This window comes from Stenella coeruleoalba (assembly GCF_951394435.1).
Source record: "Stenella coeruleoalba genome assembly, chromosome: 3".
In the NCBI taxonomy this organism is placed as follows: domain Eukaryota; kingdom Metazoa; phylum Chordata; class Mammalia; order Artiodactyla; family Delphinidae; genus Stenella; species Stenella coeruleoalba.
Genome location: NC_137148.1, coordinates 61,995,072 through 62,014,140, shown reverse-complemented (window position 1 = coordinate 62,014,140; position 19,069 = coordinate 61,995,072). Strand labels below are relative to the sequence as shown.

General features: G+C 49.2%; 1 protein-coding gene across 3 annotated transcripts in view; it reads left to right on the top strand.

The window, feature by feature from the left end:
* Positions 1–1,676: 1,676 nt before the first annotated feature.
* The window catches only part of LHFPL2 (LHFPL tetraspan subfamily member 2), a 187,388-nt gene continuing 169,995 nt past the window's right edge, over positions 1,677–19,069 (top strand). Inside the window, exons 1-2 of one of the 3 annotated variants that reach the window (XM_079918345.1) lie at positions 1,677–2,012; positions 14,412–14,487. The gene's annotated coding sequence lies outside the window, so the exon portion shown is untranslated. Of the gene's footprint in view, positions 2,133–14,308; positions 14,488–19,069 lie in introns of those variants that run through there. The other 2 variants (XM_079918347.1, XM_079918346.1) reach the window with 2 other exon arrangements.

The following is a 19,069-nucleotide window of genomic DNA, read 5'->3' as shown; positions in this document are numbered from 1 at the left end:
GAACGTGGCTCTTAAACTCTGCTAGCATGCTTTTTGGAATGGTTACTGTTTTTGCTGGTGCCCTGGTTGCAGTGTTACATAACTTGTGAGTTGTTTGTTTCTTATCCTATTTCCCCCATAAGCTTTGTTATTTCTAGTGCATGATTTCAAAAGTGGGAAGATCACACACATCCTTTTATAGAAGAAATGTTGTACTACAAACTTCATTTTCAACGAAGATAAGTGGGATTTGGCTGTGGGAGAAGATGAAAGACAGCATTCCAGTTCTGGCAAGAGCATCACCACCTCCCATGTTTCATACAGTATGGAACCTTCGGGGGGAGGGGAGGATCCCCCCACGCTGGTGAGAGTGCCAGGCTCCAAGGAGTGGGTAGGTGGATGGCTTTGAATGGAAAAGTTTTTAAGTAATTCATAATTTTCTGTGGCAAAGTGCCTCCTAGAGCTTCTAGAACAGGAAGTAGCCTGTCAAAGCGGTGTTCTAGAACCATTAGCGTGCAGGCTAGGTGTGTGCAGATGGATGCCAGTACAACGAGGGACAAAGCAGGGAACCAGGGAGGAGGTCACTGAAGCTATGAAGTCCCGAATCAGTGAGAATCAGGAAGGTGGCAGTGGGCTTGGAAAGGACGGGTCAATTGGAAGGACCTTAAAGAATCAATGGGAGCGGCTATTGGCAGTGGAGGAGAGAGGCCCCGAACTGACCGCTAGGGTCTGAGTTCACGCGACTAGTGGCTACAGGTGACCCAGACGAGAGGCTGAGAAGCTGGGGACAGGAGCAAGTTTGCCAGGAAGAAAAGACAAGAAGGGTTTGCTTGGCTAAATGCTGCGTCCCAACGTTGAAATCACAAGTAATCTTGTCACCTTAATCCGTGGCCATTTAACTCTGGGTTCTTTGCTCCCCGCCCCCCGGGGGCGGTGGGGGCCAGTTAGTGAGTCCCCTCTCTGGGCAAAGATGCCTTTCCAGACTATTAGCTAAAGTGCCTTAGAAATTCACCCCGAAACCATATTTTAAGTTCAGGGGAAGATGTTTCAGGATCCCAAGCAATCAATTTACGTATATTCTTCGCGGCTGTTCGCACTGAGTTTCCTTTCTTAGAGACTCTCAGGGCGAGGAAATTTACGTCCGGAGCCTCGACTCCGGGCGAGGAAGGCGAGGATGGGGGTCCAGACACCCCCAGCCCACCCTCCCGCTTTGGATTCTCCAGGACCAGCGGGCGGACATTCTTCCCGCTCGGGCCCCGCCTGGGGAACCGCTCCGGGCGCTGCCGAGCACGCTCTCCGCCGAAAGAGTCCGGGCTCTCACCCCCGACTCCGACTTCGCCGTTTCCCGCCTCCCCGGCCGGGCGGTGCGCGCTCTCCGGGCTCCGAAGACGATTTCCCGGAACTGTGCTCGGAGGTTCCCCCGCGCGGCGCGGGGGACTCTGGCGGGACTCCGGGAGACGCTGCCGCCGCCCGGCGGGCGCAGAGACCGGCTCCCAGGCCCCCGGGCCTCCGCCCCTCCTCTCGGGGATCCCCTTTCGCCCACACCCTCCCGGGCCCCGCAGGACACTCCCCCCGGAGGCCGGGCCTAGTCCGCCCGCCCCCGCCGCGTCCCAGGCCGCCCGCCCCGCCCCGCGCGCCGCGCCGGGAGAGCCCCGGGCCCCGACCCCTCCCCCCGACGCCGCCCGAGAGCGGGACGCGGCGGCGATGGTGACTGGGCAGCGGCGCGGGGCCGGGTCCTGGGCAGGGAGGCTCGGCGGCCTCTTTCTTTCTCTGCCCCCGCCCCTCTTTCCCCTTCCTGCGTGCTAGCCCCGGCAGCGGCCGAGGTCGGCGCTCTCTCCTCGCCTCCTCTTCTTCCTCCTCCTCCTCCTCCCCTGCCCGGGGACCCTCTCCCCTCCCTCAATCGCCCCCTCCTCTCGCCGCCTCCTCTCCTCTCCCCTCCCCTCCCTCCTCCTCCTTCCCCGAGTGGCCGGCCGGGCCAGAGAAAGAGAGACCGAGAGAGAGACAGACAGAGGTGGCTGCGAGGAGGCGTAACGGTAAGCCCCGGCTTGGGGAAGGCTGCGGGCTCGGAGCCGGGATCGCCGAGCCGGGACCGGCTGAGTTGAGGTCGCCGGGCCCGTGAGCTCTGCGGAGGGAAAGCCCGCAGCCTCCGCCAGGTAGGGCACCCGGCGCGGGGCTCGCGGAGCCGTCGGCGACCAGCGGAGTCCGGGTTGCGTGCGCGGCGGCCGGCGCGGGAATTTCTTCCCGGCGCCCGAGGAGCCCGAGGGGAGGGAGGACCGGGCCGGGGAGGTGCTGGCGGGACGGGTGCTGGACGCTGGGAACGGGAGGGAGCGCCACTTCGGTTCTGGTCGCCGTGGTCGCCCGCAGCAGAAGTGGAAAAAAGTTGTGCCTGGAAAGACGATTTGCCGGGAAGCCGGCGCGAGCCCAGCTCTCTTGCCACCGCCGGCGGACTGCGACCGACGCTCGGGTCCCGGGCGCAGCTTGGCGCGGGGCTCAGCGCGCCTGGTACCGCGCCCGGGGGCCGCCCCGCGGTCGCCCCCGCGGGGCCTGGTCTGTGGCGTGTGGGTCACGCCGGCCACAGACGTCAGCGGCTTCTCAGATCTGGGCTGCATTTTTGTGGGCAGCGCAGGGATTGGGGGTGCGGGCTGGAGGAGGAGGAGGTGGGCGTGGAGTGGGGAAGACCACATCTGGCCTGAGTGGGTTGAACCCAAGGGATGGGGTGAAGGACGGGGGGGGGGAACTCTGTGTTTCCGGACGTTTTTTAGGCACAGAGTTGTGTGTGTGTCCTTTTTCCTCTTTCATTCAGCGGTCTGGTGTCCTTTGAACTCTGAAGGGCGAAAGCATTTTCTTCAATCCTGTTCACCTTTTCTCCCGTTTCAGGAGGGTCGTGAGTTTTATGAGAATCCTTGAGCTGTTTCCTCAGTGGGAGTAAAGTCTCACCCCCCATCCCACCCCCACCCTCACTCCCACCTGGGCCATTTCCTGTATTTAGCGCGTTTTCTACTGTGTGTGCGTTCCTGTAGGTTGCCATCAGCGACCCACAAGTAAAAGGAGAGCTTCTGTCTGAAATCGCAAAGCGGCCTCTGTAGACGTGTGTGTGCTGGAGCCCGAGCGGGGAGAGGTGTGGGCGGGAGGGAGAGGGGGAGCTGTTAGAGCCTGGTGCGGAGAGTTAAACCTGAGTAACCGAGTTCCGAGGGACGTTTCTCCTCCGCACGTTGCTTTTGCTTCGCCCATTCGCCTGAGAGAGCTCCACCCGCGCCAGGTTTAAGCGATGATGGATGCGAATTTCTCTGGCGTTGCTCTTTCCCGGATATTCCTCTTTTCTACTGGTCCTCTTTAAAAAACGACTTCTCCTTTTCAAATGTAAGAGATAGGGAACACATGCTGGTGGGGAGATTAAATGTTTTCACAGATAGGGAAAAGAAAACCCAAGATTCTCATTTCTTTTTACTGTCATACTGTGATAGACTTGTTATTAATCTTTGTCAGAGATCTGATTCTGATGAAATATTGGAGGAGTTAAAACCCAACGTCATGATAATATTTTTCCTAAGTGGTCACACGGGGAGCAGATAGTGTGGATTGTTGTGGTGTGTTTGCAAAGGGTGCAGCAAACATTTTATGCCAGGAAAAAAGACATTGTGTGGTGCAGGAGTTGATGGGGTTAGGGAGGGGAAATCATTTGTCTTCAGAGCAGTCCAATTAAGAAGAATAATTACACTGCAAATGAACATTCTTGAATATAATATAATTTGAGTCGTGAGACATGAACCAGTAATTTGTCTATAGGAAGGAAAATGAATCTTTGTGGATTAGAGAAAAACGGTGCCTTCTGGAAAAAGTAATATATGCTCTTTATGCATGTGGGTGGGCTCAGATGTGTGGACTGACGAATTAAAGAGATTTTACTGCATGTAGTGTTTGGGCAAGGCAGGGAGGAAAAGTCCATAGTAGGAGAAGATAGAAAATATATAGAAAAGTATCCATTTTTAATGGACAACACATACAACTTCTCAACTTCTTTATTGCAGAGAATTGACAAAATAGGAGACCAAAATGTAGGAGACCCAAAATGGGACTGTTGAGTTTCCAGAGGTGTCACTTACTACCTAAACCTGGGACAAGTTACTTAATTTCTCTCAGCCTTTGTTTCTGTGTCTGTAAAATGATGGCAATAAAGTTCAAGTCAAAGAATCACCTGGAAGGTTAACTATGATTACGTACTTTTGCATAGAACTTAGGGTGGTCCCTCACGCTGGGTAAGTGCTCAGAAAATGTTGCTGATGGTTGTCAAGTATTTCAAATGCCCGGGAGAGAGCAGTGCCATTCAGAGAGCCGGGCTGCAAGGGGAGCTGACTTTGAGCAACTGCTGATTTTAGGTCGGCCGATGGTCGACCCTTAGTTGAGGCTGTCCCTGTGCCCCCAGCAGCCCACACTCAGAAATATTTGATCTTTCTAGAACTTGTAGGCTGCATCTTTTTGGCCCCTCTAGTCAGCCTTTTCTGGGACTCCAGCTGTGGGGAATGTGTAGTGCAGGCTCCGTGTGGGTCTGAGGACCTGAGCACAGGTGTGGCCTGTAATTCCAAGCCTCACTGCCCCCTTGCAAAGGCACCTTCTCAGGTTCCAGGTCCCACCAAAGTCAATATCGACATTTTATTTAAGAAAAAAAAGAAAACTTGAGTGGTGGACGTGGTGTCTCTCTTGGGAATTCTAAAGCAGGGTTTTCTCAGTGTTTACTGCTCTTAGAAAAATACAAATAGTAAGCAAATACCTGATCTCTAGAATTTATTCCAAAAAGCACCTTTATAGTATGTCTTGGGGTTAATGGAACATTGCCCAGTTTTTCCTAAGGTTGTACCTAGCTGCAGAATGAACAAAAGGCATTCTTAGCAAAACAGTAGTTTTTGGAGCTGGGGAACTATGCTGTATATTTCTTTTCTAATCTGGGAGGAATGCCTGTTTGCTCATTCATCCATTCTTTTATCCAGTCATTCAGCAAATACCCATGGAGCCTCTTCCACAGGCCAGGCTCTGTTCTGGCCTCTGGGAGCATAGCAAGAACCAAGAGTAGACCTCTCCACTCACAGAGCAGTCATTCTAGTTGGAGAAGCAAACTGTGTGCGAAGGAGCTCCATACACCCAAGAAGCTCTCTTTTCTGTTTAGAAGTGCCTGTGCTGGGAAAGCAGCGTGCTGGGCGTGCTTCTCTTCCACAAGCTAGCCAGCTTGGAGGGAAGTGATCTGGCTGGGGGTGGTGGCCAGGGCCTGCTGGTCCTATGGGTCCTCCACAGGGAGAAGGGAGAAGGGGGAGCCTGTTTCTTTCTGTGCTTTATTATAAAGCGAGTTGAGTAGAATCACCAGTCAAAGTGCCAGGAGAACAAACGGGTTTTTCTCCGAAGTGAGACTTCACAGCCTTAGAAAGGCAAAGAAGGAATCAGAGGTCAGATCTGATCATCAGCTTATAAAACCCAGATTGTGCCCAGGGAAGAGTCTGGTCTAGTACTTAAAATACTGGACCCTTTGCTGTAGGAGGCGGGCCCGAGAGTAAAGGGCAGAGTGGAGACTTATTCCCTCAAGGTTTTTTTTTCCCATTACTTTTAAGGTTACAGTAATACCTGGTACAGTAAGAATGCATTATGTTTGGAGCCTAGAAGGCTCGAAATGGTATAAGGTCAACAAGGCACTGAGAGTAGCTGTTTGGACTAGAGGCAGCGTGGCGTAGGGAAGTCCCTGAGGGTGCTGGGTGTTGGGTGCTGAGCTGGGGAGTCTGAACTTCATCTCGAAACCTGTGTGGAAGATGGGGAACTTGCAGCAGGTGATTGACCTGATCATATTGTGCTTTAGAAGGAACTCTAGGTGGGCTCGGTGACAAGGAGGCCAGGGCTGGGGATAGCAGGTGAGCCGGGAGGTTAGTACAGGAATCCCGGTGGGACTTGGTGAGGGAGAGCAGGAGAGACCTGGAGAGGCTGACCGCACTTCCTCGGTCATGTCCCATGGGTGGGCTCTTAGTAAGAGGGAGTCCAGGGTGACTGGAGTGGGTCATGGCGCCTTTCACTGAGTTAAACAGCTATGGGAACTGCAGTTTGGGGAGATGGTGAGGAGTAACGAGTTCAGTTGAATCCACAGCTGAGTTGTGAGGCGCCCAGGGAGAGATGCCCAGCAGAGCATTGGATCCACAGGCAGGAAGAGAGGTCTGGAGCTGGAGGTGAAAGATGGAGTTATTTTTACAGTAGCAGCAAGTGGTTGGCTGGTCTCTTGAGGTTTACTGAATAGTGCTCATGGTGAGAGTAATCTGTGTCCTTGTAACTGAATTTTTCTCTTTCATCCTTTCAACGGGACTAATGGGGTAATCAAGCCCCTGACCCTGGCCTTCAGTGATCAGACTCTTACTGGTGTTATTTTGCCGACTTGTGAGACCTGTTTATTGTTTTGAACTGAGATAATTTAGAGGAATGTACATAGAATGGCTCTGAACATTTTTTTTTTTTTTTTTTTCGGTACGCGGGCCTCTCACTGTTGTGGCCTCTCCCGTTGCGGAGCACAGGCTCCGGACACACAGGCTCAGTGGCCATGGCTCACGGGCCCAGCCGCTCCGCGGCACGTGGGATCTTCCCATGTCCCCTGCATTGGCAGGCGGACTCTCAACCACTGTGCCACCAGGGAAGCCCTGAACATTTTTAATAGCTAGGATGTACAACTGATAAAATTGATCCTCCTCCACCCCCGACACATCTACGTATTCTGGACAGACTGTGTTCTTCCCCGAATTCCTAAATAGAAACCCTAATCCCCATTGTGATGGCACTTGGAGGGGGCACCTTTGGAAGGTAATTAGGTTTAGATGAGGTCATGAGGGTGGAGCCCCCATGATGGGATTAGTGTCCTTCTAAGAAGAGGGAGAGAGTCTGGAGCATGCTCTCTTCACCATGGTGAGACTGTGGCCATCTGCAAGCCAGGAGGAGGGCTTTTCCTAGGAACCCAGTCTGTAGGCACCTTGAGAACTTGTACTTGGAGAACTAGTGTTTTCGTTTCCACCAGGGACAAGGCTTATCTGCCTTCTTTTTTGAAGTTACCATATGGCCCTCAAGGGGCTGTTAATTTGCATTTCATTCATTTGTGGAATAAAAAACGTGTGCAAAGTAGGCCCCAGTGAATGCCTGTTAAAGGGCAGACATGCTATTTGATTTGTGTACAGCCTTACTCCTCTTACTGTTGTGGATTTAGGGTACGGCCAGTGGGAATTATTAATCATCGTTAGTCTGTGTAACCAGCAATAATGTCTCGCCTTGCTCTTGCCGGCCTAACTGATCTGCCATTGAAAGGAAAACTGGTAGCCTAGACAGACTGCAAGGATGTAGGCTAAAATTCTGACTGGTTATTTTAGACTCGTGGGGTTACAGGTGACTGCTTTCTTTACTTTTCTGCTTTTCAGATTTTTTTAAAGTAGATGTTACTTAAAAAACCAGAACAAAACAGTTGTTGGTGTTTTCTTCCATTCTTTTTTTGTGCAAAACTGTATCAGCAGTTTTGGCCACAGCACCATACACCTCCTTACATCTGTGCTACGTCCATGGCAAAGCAGGTCTCTGTCTTTAAAAAGACTTGAAATTCCTATTTGTTGTAAATGTAGTTGTGGAGGAATGTAACCAGGCCTGGGTCCTGTGACCCAGAGCCAGAATGGGGCAGCTTCCTCCCAACAATAGGGAAGGACCCACTCCTTCCTGTCGGTACGCTTTATATGTTTTCATAAACACTGTTAAGTGTGATCTGAGAGGTGTTTCACTTCTATATCTAAATGTGTAGACATCTGTCAGATTGATATGTACCTAATTAAATATCTATAAATATATATATAAATATACTATACTCACATGTAAGTTTTTTTTTTTTCTTGTTTTCAGTTGTTTCAGTGTTCAGTAGAACTCAAACCAGCATTGAGATCTTAAATATCCCTTTAGCATCAACCTCCCCACATTCCCGGAAAATTAGAGGGACTCTCTTTCCTCTACTGATTCTATTGTTCAGCAATTTCTCTCTTTCCACACTGAGCTGTGTTGTCAAGGGCACCTGGAGTTCAAGCTTCCTTTCTCCTGGGGCAGGCTGCAGTTGGGCTGAATTTCACATGTTGTTTTCCAGTTTTGAGGCAGTTAGCCAGTTGTTTAAAGATGCCTGTAACTGCATAGACAGTAGCCACATTTAATCTTTAGATAAGTGGTGCATGACACACTTATTACTCAGGACAAATTAACCTCTTAAAAATTTATAACTTTTCTCTCACCCATAGGGATCAAGTTTTCTGAAATTAAAAATAATAGACTGACCAGTCTCGCAACTACAGACTTCACCAGTAATTGGTGTTTTTGTGTTTGTAAATGGCTACCCTTTGTATACCCTTTGTATATGAAATATACACGTAAGGAAAAAAAGGCTCACAACTTGAAAAACAATCTAAAAATCATTTTTTTTTTTAATGGCTAACTGTCCATTCCTAGGTGATTCTGCACATAGGGAAGTATGTCTAAACAGATATTTACTCTGTCATTTGCTCATTCTTATTGTAGCCATTTCAGGGCTTTTCTGTGCTGGAAGCTCATAATTTACCAACCTGATTACCTTTCTGCACAGATCCATGCTGTAAAATGCAGCCTAGGGTGCCAGCTTACACAGGTGACTATAGGTCTTTTGGGTCTGAATCCTTCTGGTAAATGGGTTGCTTAGGTTGTCTTGTCTTTTTTTTTTTTTTTAAATGTGTTTTTTCCAATTTGTGCTTGGGTCTGTTGTTCTTTTCTTGATTAGTAAAGAAAAGGCAGCATTAAAGGGAGCTAAGCTGATGTGGGGAATGTTTAAACTATAATCCAAAGCCAAAAAGAACGGTAGCCGGGTGCAGAGGCCATACTGAATAATTAGAACACAAGTGGTGGTAGTGATGAAGAGATGGGACAGGTTGTGTATACACCTGTGTGGACAGGTGGCTGGGGGACTGTTGAGGATAGTCTGGTCAGCTGTGCTACACAGGGACCACTGTTGCCCTTGGTCTGGAAACTAGACTCATGGACCCTAAGTATGTTAGCTTTCTTAGCAACTACATTAGTCAACAAAACTTACATGTTTTAAAAAAGTTTTAAACATTTTAAAACAAGAACTGTCGTCAGGTTAGATTTCCTCTAGCTTACATATGTGTATTTGATTTTTAAAATCTTGGCCGTAGAACTTCCCACTTCTTCCTGTCAGATTTCAGCTTTCTCATCCAGGTGTGTGTTGTTCAGCCCATCGGGATGATTTTGAATTCTCACCAGTCATCTGTCATGTCAGCCACCCCTCTGGGCTGAGTACTGTTCTTCAATCCATTCTGCTCACCAGTCATCCACGTTCTTTGAGTCCTTTTCTGCCGCTGCTCTGTTCAGCCTCTCCAGTCATTCTCCTATTAGTAACCAGGGGCGTGTCAGCCTTTGCAGGCAGCTAGAGGGCAGAGGGTTGGAGTCTGTGCCACGATACCCGATACCCGATACCCGAGGAAGCTAATCATACTCGTGACCTCGACCTCATTAACATGGTGCTGGCGGAGAGCGAGCCAGCGTTCCGTAGTATTGTTTGACTTTGGATCTTCTCTACTGATTTGTGCTCGTGGGGTCCACGTTCCTGCCTGCTCAGGGAGCCTGATAGGTAGAGGAGCCGGAGGAGAATGTGAGAGACGGTCAGTACTTCCCGCCTCCTTTCAACTCCCTAAGGTGGGGCTTTGGATTGTCAGCTGTCACTGGGCCCCCGCTGATGGTGGTTTGGCTCCAGGACAAAGCAAGTCTGAGAAGGCTCGTGTAAGGACTGTGAGGGAAGAAGGCCTCTTAGACTGTGGGGTCGCAGTGGGTGAGCTGGTGAGCTGGTGGCTGTACGGGTGGGCTGAGAGTCTCCCCGTGGTGGCGCTCCCCGTGCCTTAAAGCAGGGCTTCTCATGCTGGAAGGTGCACAAGAATGATCTGGAATCTTGTGAAATGGCAGATTCTGATGAAGCAGGCCTGGGCTTCTGCATCGCTGATAGGCTCCCTGTGAGGCTGGTGCTGCTGGTCCTGTGGAGCAAGGCCTCACATAGACTGGGACACGACTGAGGCTACGGATGAGTCAGCCGGAGACTCAGACGTGTAAAGGCTGACACCAGGAGGGCACCTGCAGGGTCTGGTTTAGAGCTTGCTGCCTGCTCCTTGGGGCTGTCTTTACTGGGATAACCCTGAGGGCTCTCAACCCTGTCACTGCCATTCCGGCCTATAACAGCCCCAAGGAGCAGCTGTGCTCCGGGATTCCCTTCCATCCTTAGGGCAGGGAGGGAGGTCATGGGAGGTCTTCCAGGTGGAATATGGTTAAGCTAAAGGGAGAGGTTTTGTTTTTGCTACATTTTAATCAAATTGACTTCCTCATTACCTGATGATTATATTCCATAATTTTAACTACTTAAAGAAGGCTCTGACTTCCTCCAGTTAAGCCTGCCTTTTCACACATACCCTATCACTTTGAAGTTATGTGACTGCAACGTTTTAAAAAGTTACATATTGTTTCCTTTGGAACGTTGTTTCTGAAACTTGCCTGACCCTCTGCTGGGTGCTGGTTAGACCTGTGTGTTCTCAGACCCTGCCCTGGAGTTTTGACTTCATAGGTTTGGTGTGGGTCCTGGGAGTCTGAATTTTTTAAACAAAGTGTCTGGATGGTTTTTATAATTGGGCATGTTCTAGAAACACCATTTTCGAGAAACATCAATTTAGAAACCTGTCCATCTGAGCCTGTGTTATCAGCCATGTCTGAGGGGCACCCTTACCTGTTCTTTTCTTGGCCTCTTAGATACTTGGTTGTGAAGGGCTGGCTTTTGTCCCATTGGACCCGCTTCAATTTTTATCTTGACTCATGTTTTCATTCTTACAGAAAGGCTCTTTTTTTATCTTGGATGGGACCAAATCAGAGTCCCATCCAAGATAAAAGTGTAAGAGCCAGTTCTGAAGCCAGTTCTGAAGCCGTTATATTTAGGAAGGTTTTACAGACACTGATTATTAAGTGCTTTGGGGCATTCTTGGAGATACTGGGCTCTACGCTTTGGGCCTCTGCAGAGAAAGGTATGTCTTGAGGCCGACTTCTCCCACTCTCTCCCCTGCTTGGGTTCAGACACTGGAGATAATATTAGCGTGTCCCCTTCCTAAGTAAGCGCCGACCAGAAATGGTTGGAGAAGGGATCCTCATCCTCCAGAGGCTGTGTGGTTCTGACACAGGTGAATTGACAGATGGAGGAGATGGACTTGCACGTCATTGTTTCAACATTTACCTCCATTTTTACAAATGCAGGATCCATCTCACCTCCATCCTAGGAGGTGGAGGTGTTTTTATAAGCTGACACTTGCGAAACAAATGAAGTGGGAAGTGGTCAGTGTGATGGGATTGGAGGAGTATGGAAGGGGCTCTGTAGCGAAAAGCTGGAATTCACTTATTGTTGTGCCTAAAATTTTACCATTAGAGGAATTTGGGTGAAATGGTTCTCTTTAAACCTGTTATTCAACATGTAAGCATCCGTAGAACAGGGACTACATTAGCTACTTAGGACTTAACAGGAAGAATTTCATAAAATGCCAGCAAAGATAAGGGTATGAAGAGAGTGGACTTTGATGGGTGAAGTGTGGGCACTGTGAGGTCAGGGCTGGGGCAGGGCCACCAAGGATAGCTCAGATGTCCGGAGGAGCCCAGGATACCTGGTGGTGGGGGGCACTAGGCAGAACTAATTCTCATTCACTTAGTGTGTGTGTGTGTGTGTGTGTGTTTGCACGCGCACGCTGTGTAATAGGGGATTTAATATCTTTGATGATGCATATGGCATACTTCTTTCTATCTAGTGTGGCCATTTCACATATACCTGACCAGTTGTAATGAAAAGCCAGGTGATCTAGATATGAAAGTTAAGGTTAAACACCGTAATTGTGCTTGGGATTATGTTGCTCTTTTTTTTTTTTAGTCTATTTAATTTTGAGAGAGAAGCTCAGGAAATGATCCAGTTTCTTTACCTGCTTATCAGGAGAACTTGGCCAGCAGCAGAAACCTTTCCTTCTCCACTAAGGGCCTTTTCCCAGTCAGTTTTTTTTTTTTTTTTTTTTTGTGGTATGTGGGCCTCTCACCGTTGTGGCCTCTCCCGTTGCGGAGCACAGGCTCCGGACACGCAGGCTCAGCGGCCATGGCTCACGGGCCCAGCCGCTCCGCAGCATGTGGGATCTTCCCGGACCGGGGCACGAACCTGCATCCCCTGCATCGGCAGGCGGACTCCCAACCACTGCGCCACCAGGGAAGCCCTCCCGGTCAGTTTTGAGGAGGGCTTGACTCTTCTGAGACCTCATGCCACCTAGAAAGTGCTTTAGGGTCTCTCATAGCTGAAAAAAATATTTACATTTTAAAGAATTTCTCAGCTCTTAGCTGGCTGAAAGAAACTCTGAACTTGGCCATTCTGGTGTCCAGCTGAAGCTTGTCTGAGTGGTCTAGGGTGTTTTCAGAATAGCGTGGAGATGGTGGGGAGAGTCTTTTTGCCACTGCTTGACGAACAGAGAAGTTACACACAAGTACATCCCAGGGACACAACTCTGGGAACTTTTACAAACTGACCCACTCCAGAAAGAAACTTTACCCTTCAATGAAACCACGGGAGCTTTCTGGATGGCTTCATTGTTTCTTTTCTGGAGTGGTCAAATTCTGTATCTGAGGGGGAGGAGAAACATTGTCCCTGTTCCTGAAGCTGGAGTTTCCTTTGTCTATTCTGAAATAAAGGAGGGCCACAGAAAAGGATGGGGCATTTCTTAGGGAAATGAAATTCTCCCGAAGTACTACATCCCCACTCCAGAGGTGGGCCCGTGTACTCTTCCCCATGGTCCACAGGGCTAGCATCATTTCTAAGTATCGATAAAAACAGCATTGTGTGGACTTCCCTGATGGTCCAGTGGTTAAGATTCCACACTTCCACTGCAGCGGGCACGGGTTCGATCCCTGGTTGGGGAGCTAAGATCCCGCATGCCTCGCGGTGCGGCCCAAAAACCAAAAAAACCAAAAAAAAAAAAAAAACCCACCCCCAAAAAAGCTTTGTGTATTTCCTTTTAAGCATAAATGGACATCACAGTCCCTGTAGAGTGTGAGGCCTTGAGCACGGAGGTGCTGTTGGGGTATCAGGCCGGGCTATCTCTGTACCCCGTGCTCTGCTCACTGCCACCCCCGTGCTGGCACTGCCCCCACTTAGTGCTTGCTGCCTTTAGGGAGCATCAGAATCACCTGGAGGCTAGTTAAAACACACTGGCTGGACCCCGCTCCCGGAGATTCTGAGTCACTAGGTCTGGGGTGGGCCGAGAATTTGCATCTCCAACACGTTCCCAGGTGGTACTGATGCCTGTGGTCTGGGGAGCACAAGCTGAGAAGCACCGTGACACCAGGCACTTCTCCACCTTCTGGAGGAGGGTGTGCTGGCACAGGCAGACTCTGCTCCTGATGGCGTGTCTGCCTGGGTGGAATCGCTTAATGCCGGAGGAACCTGTAGTTGAGAAGCTGTGGTTCACTGGAGGGAGCCCTAGCCCTGTCTTCTTATCCTGGGGCCTTCTCTCCTGGTCGTTCCCACAGAAGACCAGGGATGTGGCATTTGGGATAGCTGAGAGGGGCATTCCTTGCCCCCTTGCAATCCCTTCTCTCTGATGTTGCAGAAAACTTTCTGGACCACGCCACTCTCCTACAGGAGACCCTTCATGGGCTTGCCATCGGCCTTAAGAGAAAGTCCAAACTCTCCTAAAACGACTGCCAGTCTCCCTCTCGGCCTCTGAAATACTCCTTTTTCTTGTCAGCTTACTATGTTCTTGCTTTCTGGGCACCCGTTTTGCTATTTCCTCTGCCTGGTATGCTCGTAGTCTGGCCACCTCTTGCTTATCAGACCTCAGCTTAGCCATCACCTGCTCTGGGGAGCTCCCTTTGACCTCTCTGGGGTAAGCTGGTGCCTCTGCAAAGGCTCCATGTCACCTTGTATTCTCCTCACTTCAGCTTCTCTCAGTTGCGTCAAGGTCATGATTACCACCCATTTACTTCTCTGTCTTTGTGGACTGTCGGCTCCCAGAGGGCGGGGAACCCATGACATGGTCATTCACATGACTCCAGGCTTGGCATGTTGCCCGGCATATCGAAGGCCTTCTTGATCATTCTGTGAGATAGCTATGGCGGGGAGGAAACCAAGACACAGGTAGATTAAGTGCCTGGCTTACCATTACCCTCCGAGTTAAACACCGGGATTCTCACCCACTTCTCTGATCCAACCCCTTGGCCAAGTGACGCTGGCCAGGTTTTCTGCTTTGAGACCAAGGAGCCTTAGGCAGGGTCTGCAGGTCTCTACTGGGGCTGTTAAAAGACTGGCTATTCCAAGTTAACAGAAATGGCCCTTTCCTGTTGTTTTTCAGGTAAACTGGGAAGCAGACTCTTGAGTTCACAGCTGGCCTGTGGTTTTTGCATCTCAAGGAGCTCCTCCTCGTACAGGTAAGGGGTTGCTTCCTGGATCTGCTCATGTTCAGGCTGGTTGTGGGAAAACTCCAGCCATGCAATGCACTCTGATAACCACCCCAAGTTCTCGTGCATTAAAAAGAAAATCCTTAAATATAGGGTGGCAGCTCCTCTAAGAAAGGTGTAAAGGGACTTCCCTGGTGGTCCAGTGGGTAAGTCTCTGCGCTCCCAATGCAGGGGGCCCGGGTTGGATCCCTGGTCAGGGTAATTAGATCCCACATGCGTGCCGCAACTAAAAAGTCAGCATGCTGCAACTAAAGAAGTCCGTATGCTGCAACGAAAAGATCCTGCATGCTGCAACTAAAAAAAAAAAAAAGATCCCACGTGCCGCAACTAAGACCTGGCACAGCCAAAAAAATAAAAAAAATAAAAAAAAAGAAAGGTGTAAAGTGGTTACCTGCCCCATTGAGTTATCGGGTGAAGGTGTTTATTGACCGGCCTGGCTTTCTCCTGGATGTTGCTGCCCGTCTCAGTGCCCAACGCTCTTTCCTTTTTGCTGGGCACCTTCACCTCTCCATTTGAGTTGGTGCTTTAGAATTCCTTTTCCTCATTTAAGACTCAGCCAGCATTTCACTTGTTATTTACAAACTGTCTGAAAGAGAGGGTGTTGGGAGCATAGCCTTTTCCCAGCTTTCCAGCGGAACGAATCGCTGCCCCTCTGCTGACACAGCACACTGCACGTGCCCGTGGTGAGCTTTACTTGTTTGTACACGTCTTTTCCCCTAGTGTGTGAGTTCTTTTTGCTACCATCTCCAATCTCGCATGGTTTCTGGCATGGAACAGACTTTCAGTAAATGAGTGAATGTTCATCCGAGGAGAAGAAAAAAAAAAAAGCCCTAGTAAACTAAACTGAGGCACAGCTACAAAGAAATGATAATGTATTCCTAAGCCAATGAGCTGATGTGTAGAGTGCCTTTTTGGGTTAATGACATGGCTGTTTGCTCACATTACCACGGGTAATTGAGAATGCGCCATAATATGTGAAGTCGGCGGGAGTTTAGATTCTTACCACTGTTGAAAAGGATGAGAAATCAGGAGTTTTTGTGTCATTGTCAGTAAGGTGCTAACTGACAGCCTGGGACCCTGAGCCACCAGCCCCCTTGGCTGTCCCGGGAGAGACATCTGTCTGCCAGCCCCTGGGAGTCTTGGGCAGCCCCAGGATTGAACGTGTAAAACCAAATGTATGGCAGTAAGGGAGCAAACAATTGACTTGACCAATTTATAACCCAGAGGAAATAAAAATATTCCTAAAACACAGTTTAGTTTTAAATAATTTTAATAAAAGCTTTTAAATCATGCATTTCCATTTCTCCTGTAGTCTTAATATGCTGGCATCTTTCAGAGATACACTGATTGGCTTGATGCCATTTTGCTTCATCCTGTGGGTTGGGAGTAGCAACCCCCAGGGCAATGGTTCACCTGAATCTGGAGCCAGAATGGGGCCTGGGTCCTTTTAGGAATTGGCAGTTCCCAGAAGCCAGGGTGGAGGTGGGGTGGGAGGGACTTCAATCTGATTAAAGACCACATTCACACAGGAGAATGCGGTCTTGAGTGTTTGTTCCTGCCTTTTTAAAAAAAATTTATTTATTTTTGGCTGCGTTGGGTCTTCGTTTCGGTGCACAGCCTTCTCACTGCTGTGGCTTCCCTTGTCGCGGAGCACGGGCTCTAGGCGCGCAGGCTCAGTAGTTGTGGCGCACGAGCTTAGTTGCTCCGCGGCATGTGGGATCTTCCCGGACCAGGGATCAAACCCGTATCCCCTGCATTGGCAGGCGGATTCTTCACCACTGAGCCACCAGGGAAGCCCCCGTTCCTGCCTTCTTATCCTGCCTCTACATGAACAATACCCATTGTTCAGCCTTTCCATTTGCTTTGTTTGGGTGTGTGCAGCACGAAAGCAAAGAGAAAGAAGTTGTTTTCTGGTTTCTGGGTGTGCTTTCCACAACTTAGTAGAAGTACCAGCCAACTAGTCTCACATAAAAGAAGCGGTCACGTCTCCATGGTTCTTCTGCTTGGTGCTGAGGCCCAGCCAGAGAGCTGCCTGAAGGAGAAGTTAGTGAAAGGCAAAGCAGTAGAGGAAATTTGACTCTCCCCTGACCCTGTTCATCTTAAAGTTTCGTAGGGCTTGGGTAGAGGGAGGGTTTCAGCTTTGGCCAGGGATTTCTAGTCTCCATGGACTCCATTTTGTCTATCATACTTGAAAACTAAACGAAGAAAATTACAGTTTAAAAGCCCAGATGTTAATATATGAGTGAGTTTTAGCTTTTTAGTAGGTTCTGGAATTTGAGATATTACCAACTGTCTTCTGTTGTACCATGCCTGCAGAAGCTGAGTGCAAGGTGGTGAGTATGTCTGGTCTTCATGCCGCCAAACACATGGGGAGTACTTCCCGACTGATAATAATTGGCCACTCACTGAGCTCCTAGGAGATCTCTGATTCTCTGAGCTTCTAGAAGATCTCTGATTCTCAGAGTGTCTCCTGTTTTATGATAACAATTCTAATCTGGTTAGAAAAAAAAAAAATGAGGCAGGTTAAGTCATCAAATTACTGAGCTGGTCCCCCTCCACTCAGGGCATCTCACACATCAGTGTGCGTTTGGGCACACTTCACAGAGCTCTCTCATTGAATCTTGACAACCCCACGTCATCCTAATTAGAAAGTCCAAGAAGTGATGTAGTTCCTGAATTTCCTTAGAGCTTCTGAACTTTGTTTTGGATTTCTAATGTGGTGTTCTTCTTTCATTCAATTGAATGTTTACTGTTTCTAAAGAACAGGTGTACTAAGAACTGCTAGTGCCCCAGCAGCAGTGAAATTGTGTATCAGGGTGCGCGAGCATGTGTGTGTCTGTGTGTGTGCGTTTGATATAGCCATTTTGGAGCCTTGGCCTTCATCCAAAGACACTGTCCAGCATGGGCCCCCTTGTATCCAGGGCAGACATTTGGGAGCAATCAGAGCAAAGGCAGCTAGCAGACACAGCAACTGGTCTGCTGGTCCCGGACTCCAGTGTCGTTAGCACGCTGGTCTCTGACCAGCCAGTTCCTTTATTGCTGAAATGAGTGGGAACTCAGATTGCAGCTGCTGACAGATACACACGCAAAGTGGCACGTCCCCCCTTAGGTGTATGGTTTTTCCGGGTGAAGCCTTTATCTTCAGCTTCAGGTGAGCCTTTATCTTATCTTTCTCTTAAAGAAGAAACAAAATCTCCAAAATCGGTTTCCAAGTTTCATTGTAAAGCTGCACCCAGGTATTGACATCTCTGGGGAAGAGTTTGCTTTTTTCTGCTTCCAGAACACAGTTGACACATAATTTGGGAACCACTTTCTACTTTGATCACGTCACCTGTCAGCTGTGATTTGATGGCTGGTTTGTCTTATCTACTATGGGAGTTTTGATATTGATGTGAAAGAAAAACTTAGAAGTACTTGTTTCCAGGGAACGTTGGTTTTAAATGGAGTATCTTAGGCTTTTGCTTTACAAAAGGACTGTAGGTGTTGGGTTTTTTTTTTTTTTTCTGTATTTATTTTTGCTGCTTTGCGTCTTCGTTGCTGTGCGCGGGCTTTCTCTAGGTGCAGAGAGCGGGGGCTACTCTTCGTTGCGGTGGGCGGGCTTCTCATTGCGGTGGCTTCTCTTGTTGCAGAGCACAGGCTCTAGGCACGCAAGCTTCAGTAGTTGTGGCACGTGGGCTTCAGTAGTCGTAGCTTGCGGCCTCTAGAGCTGAGGCTCAGTAGTTGTGGCGCATGGGCTTAGTTGCTCTGCAGCATGTGGGATCTTCCCAGACCAGGACTCGAACCCGTGTCCCCTGCCTTGGCAGGCGGGTTCTTAACCACTGAACCACCAGGGAAGCCCCCTGTAGGTGTTGTTTTGATCACTCTCATGTCCTCTTTCAGTTACAAAATGACTATTTTCTGTTTCTTAAGAGTCTTTTTACAATTATTATGGATCTGAGTTGGAAGGAGCCCTTCAGATAACTAGATAATAAAAGTAACTTTTTCAAATAGGCAAAAGAGTGAAAAAATTTTCTCTTCCATCTCTTAAGGAGAAAGAGTAAATTCCCTGCGTTTTAAATGCTTCCTTTTCTCTAGAGAGCATTTCTTAGAAGGAGCGGTTTCTGAGGCTTTCGGAATTCTCTTCTCTCAGGTTCCTTCTTCAAAGCTAGAGGCAGCCTTCGCTGGCTCCCTTTAGACTGATGCCACGGATGCTTATCTCTCCTCTCCTTTATTTCCTGGTGGGCAAGCCCTGCTGCTCACCTCGCCTGTGTTTTATGTGCCTGCCTGGGGTTGCTGCAGAGAAGTGCTTCTACCCTTTATGGCTACAATCTGAAAAAGAAAACAAACAGCTGAAGCTCCATCCAGTCCCAGCAGGCCGGGGAAGATAGTTCTCATCCTCCTTGTTCCTGGGTTCAAAGTGCACCTTGCATTTTACGGGGGCGATCAGCCCTCCCAGGTGCTGGTTTGAGTGGGCCTGCGTTTGAGCCTGGTGGACAATTAACCACGCCGACCTCCTCCTCTTGCCTCTGCCTTTCTGGCTGAGTTGACATTACTGCTCTGAGTGGGAAGCAGC